Genomic DNA, 5092 nt, shown 5'->3' with positions numbered 1-5092 from the left:
TTGTACAGGAGACAGGGATCAAGGCCATCCCCATGGAAAAGAAATACAAAAAATCAAAATGGCTGTCTGGGGAGGCCTTACAAATTGCTGTGAAAAGAAGAGAAGTGAAAAGCAACGGAGAAAAGGAAAGATATAAGCATCTGAGTTTAGAGTTTCAAAGAATAGCCAGAAGAGATAAGAAAGCCTTCCTCAGTGATCAATGCAAAGAAATAGAGGAAAACCACAGAATGGGAAAGACTAGAGATCTCTTCAAGAAAATTAGAGATACCAAGGGAACATTTCATGCAAAGATGGGCTCTATAAAGGACAGAAATGGTATGGACCTAACAGAAGGAGAAGATATCAAGAAGAGGTGGCAAGAATACACAGAAGAACTGTACAAAAAAGATCTTCATGACCCAGATAATCACGATGGTGTGATCACTGACCTAGAGCCAGACATCCTGGAATGTGAAGTCAAATGGGCCTTAGAAAGCATCACTACGAACAAAGCTAGTGGAGGTGATAGATTCCAGTTGAGCTATTTCAAATCCTGAAAGATGATGCTGTGAAAGTGCTGCACTCAATATGCCAGCAAATTTGGAAAACTCAGCAGTAGCCACAGGACTGGAAAAGGTCAGTTTTCATTCCGATCCCAAAGAAAGGCAATGCCAAAGAATGCTCAAACTACCGCACAATTGCACTCATCTCAGATGCGAGTAAAGTAATGCTCAAAATTCTCCAAGCCAGGCTTCAGCAATATGTGAACCGTGAACTTCCTAACGTTCAAGCTGGTTTTAGAAAAGGCAGAGGAACTACAGATCAAATTGCCAACATCTGCTGGATCATGGAAAAAGCAAGAGAGTTCCAGAAAAAAACATCTATTTCTGCTTTATTGACTATGCAAAAGCCTTTGACTGTGTGGATCACAATAAACTGTGGAAAATTCTGAAAGAGTTGGGAATACCAGACCACCTGACCTGCCTCTTGAGAAACCTATATGCAGGTCAGAAAGCAACAGTTAGAACTGGACATGGAACAACAGACTGGTTCCAAATAGGAAAAGGAGTACGTCAAGGCTGTATATTTTCACCCTGTTTATTAACTTATATGCAGAGTACATCAGGAGAAATGCTGGACTGGAAGAAGCACAAGCTGGAATCAAGATTGCCGGGAGAAATATCAATAACCTCAGATATGCAGATGACACCACCCTTATGGTAGAAGTGAAGAGGAACTCAAAAGCCTCTTGATGAAAGTGAAAGTGGAGAGTGAAAAAGTTGGCTTAAAGCTCAACATTCAAAAAACGAAAATCATGGCATCTGGTCCCATCACTTCATGGGAAATGGATGGGGAAACAGGGGAAACAGTGTCAGACTTTATTTTTTTTGGGCTCCAAAATCACTGCAGCTGGTTACTGCAGCCATGAAATTAAAAGACGCTTACTCCTTGGAAGGAAAGTTATGTCCAAACTAGATAGCATATTCAAAAGCAGAGACATTACTTTGCCAACAAGGTTCGTCTAGACCAGGCTATGGTTTTTCCTGTGGTCATGTATGGATGTGAGAGTTGGACTGTGAAGAAGGCTGAGTGCCGAAGAACTGATGCTTTTGAACTGTGGTGTTGGAAAAGACTCTTGAGAGTCCCTTGGACTGCAAGGAGATCCAATCAGCCCATTCTGAAGGAGATCAGCCCTGGGATTTCTTTGGAAGGAATGATGCTAAAGCTGAAACTCCAGTACATTGGCCACCTCATGCGAAGAGTTGACTCATTGGAAAAGACTCTGATGCTGGGAGGGATTGGGGGCAGGAGCAGAAGGGGACGATAGAGGATGAGATGGCTGTATGGCATCACTGACTCAATGGACGTGAGTCTGGGTGAACTCCAGGAGTTTGTGATGGACAGGGATGCCTGGCGTGCTGCAATTCATGGGGTGGCAAAGAGTCGGACATGACTGAGCGACTGAACTGAACTGATGTTCATCAGGAAATACATAAATCTCCTAAGATTGTAAACTGTGTAAACATGGGTTCGTGGGAACTCTTCAGTGTCTGTGACTTGTATTTGTCCTAGCCTGCTTCGCCTGTACGCTCATTTCCTGATTGACTTCCCATGCTTGATCACTCATTACACCTGAACTTAGTACACATTTAGAACAATGCTGTGGAGAACCAACAGTTTCCTTTCACTTAAGTTCCCTTCCTTATGTCTTTTCTACTACTTTTCTCCTTGGTTCTTCATAACAAAATTGGCTTACATTTGTAATGAAGTGAAGTTGCAAAGTTCTTTTATGTGAAGTAACTAATTTGATCCTTGCAAACCTCCCTAAAACAAATTAAAACACTTGAGAGAGCAGAAGCAGGATTATAAAGCTGTTGTTACTAGTTGGGAATAGATTTAAATAGAACTCAAGTCACCTGTCTTAGTTAACACTTGGTTGCTGAACCATGGGGTGTCACTTAAGTCTCCACAAATCTGGACTTATTACAAAGTTTTATTTTTCAAATATGGGGAGACACTGGGGGAAAACTACAATTCTAATACTAATAGTTATATTTTTGCCCCAGATTTGAAGTGGTCCACCTTGAGGAATATACATTGTCATTTATCATTAACTACGAAGGACAGTGGATAACAGAGGTTTCAAATAAAACAATGCTATAACAAGAAAAGTGCATTAAAAATGTTGGCATTAGTCCATAAAGTGTGGAAAGAGCTGGTTCTTTCTAAGGTTTGAAAATGTTTCTCTTGTTACACTACTACTGTTCTGTTTATACAAGGAAGAAAAAATATATTTTCCTACAAGTGGAACTTGCTACACTGTTATCTAAGAGTGTATGAAACATGCTGTGAATTTAAATCAACTATGCAAACAATTCAAAAGGATGATATTATACCCAAAAGGCTATATGTTGGGCTACAAGTAAAGCTTGTAGTATCAAGTGGGCTTGTTGGTCTCCTCTTAGCACAAGAATACTTATTTCCCCATCTGAGGGAACCAGATAAAAAATCTCATTGGAAACCATATTTCTCTAGGCTTTTCCCTGCTAACCAGACAGATTGGCATTTCTTGGGCTATTGACAGCTGGATGTTACATATTTAAAAACTCAAAGATGGGCAATAATTCATGTAGGAGGATAGGTACCTGGTGGCTCTACTCAAACACTCTCAGTTCAGTTCAGTTCAGTTGCTCAGTCATGTCTGATTCTTTGCAACCCCATGGGCTGTAGCATGCCAAGCTTCCCTGTCCATCATCAACTCCCAGAGCTTGCTCAAACACAAGTCCATTGAGTTGGTGATGCCATCCAACCATCTCATCCTGTCATCCCCTTCTCCTCCTGCTTTCAGTCTTTCCCAGCATCAGGGTCTTTTCCAATGAGTCAGCTGGCCAAAGTATTGGAGCTTTAGCCTCAGAATCAGTCCTTCCAATGAATACTCAGGACTGATTTCCTTCAGGATTGACTGGTTTGATCTCCTTGTAGTCCAGGGGACTCACAAGAGTCTTCTTTAACACCACAGTTCAAAAGCATCAATTCTGTGGTGCTCAGTTTTCTTCAGAGTTCAACTCTAACATCCATACATGATGAATGGAAAAAACCATAGCTTTGACAAGACAGACCTTTGTTGGCAAAGTAATGTCTCTGCTTTTTAACATGCTGTCTAGGTTGGTCATAGCTTTTCTTCCAAGGAGCAAGTGTCATTTAATTTCATGGCTGCAATCACCATCTGCAGTGATTTTGGAGCCCCCCAAAATAAAGTCTCTCACTGTTTCCATTGTTTTCCCATCTATTTGCCATGAAGTGACGGGACCAGATGCCATGATCTTCATTTTTCGAATGTTGAGTTTTAAGCCAGCTTTTTCATTCTCTTTCACTTTCATCAAGAGGCTCTTTATTTCTTCTTCTCTTTCTGCCATAAGGGTGGTATCATCTGTGTATCTGAAGTTACTGATATTTCTCCCAGAAATCCTGATTCCAGTATGTGCTTCATCCAGCCCAGCATTTTGCATGATGGACTCTGCATATAAGTTAAATAAGCAGGGTGACAATGTACAGCCTTGTCATACTCCTTCCCAATTTGGAACCAGTCTGTTGTTCCATGTCCAGTTCTAACTGTTTCTTCTTGACCTGCATACAGATTTCTCAGGAGGCAGATAAGGTGGTTTGGTATTCCCATCTCTTTCAGAATGTTCCACAGTTTGTTGTGATCCACACAGTCAAAGGCTTTGACAGTCAATAAAGCAGAAATAGATATTTTCCTGGAACTCTCTTGCTTTTTTTATGATCCAATGGATGTTGGCAATTTGATCTCTGGTTCCTCTGCCTTTTCTAAATCCAGCTTGAACATCTGGAAGTTTTTGCTTCACCTTCTGTTGAAGCCTGGCTTGGAGAATTTTGAGCTTTTTACTTTGCTAGCGTGTGAGATGAGTGCAACTGTGCAGCAGAATCCTCTGCGTTGCAGGAGGATTCTTTACCAGCTGAGTCACACAAGGGAAGCCCAACAGTACTGGAGTGGGTAACCTATCCCTTCTCCAGCAGATATTCCAGACCCAGGAATCAAACCAAGTTCTCCAGCATTACCAGCAGATTCTTTACCAACTGAACTATCAAGGAAGCCCTCAAACATGCTAGTATCACCTAACAAGAAAAAATAATACACATCAGTGCTAGAGAACAGCTGTTTCAATACTTGCTAACTTGTCTACTGTACTGAGATGTTAAAACTGTCATGCTAGAAATACCACTTTGGTCTTACTATCAACAAAAATTGCATAAATTTTTGAGAAGTAAGCAGATGAGGTAGAAATAAGACCTATTTCTTATAGGAACTAGATATAAGGAAAGACTAATATTTGAACTCCACTGCAGGGCAAGCCACTGCTAGAAAGTATTATGGACATAAGATCCTGGCACATAGGCCAGATCTGAGCCCCCAAAATATTTTTACAATAAATCAGAAAACCAGATTTCTTTTTAAAAATAACGATATCTGGCAACATGGGGTTTATGTCTCATCAGAGGTGGAGCATTCAGTTTGCCAGAATTCCTCCCCAACTTGCCTGTATTCAAGTTTTATTTTCAATCATGGTGAGGGTAATTTCACTACAGAAAT

The sequence above is a fragment of the Bos taurus genome, chromosome 2 (genome assembly GCF_002263795.3).
Source record: "Bos taurus isolate L1 Dominette 01449 registration number 42190680 breed Hereford chromosome 2, ARS-UCD2.0, whole genome shotgun sequence".
Classification (NCBI taxonomy): Eukaryota; Metazoa; Chordata; class Mammalia; order Artiodactyla; family Bovidae; genus Bos; species Bos taurus.
This window is presented reverse-complemented; position numbering follows the sequence as displayed.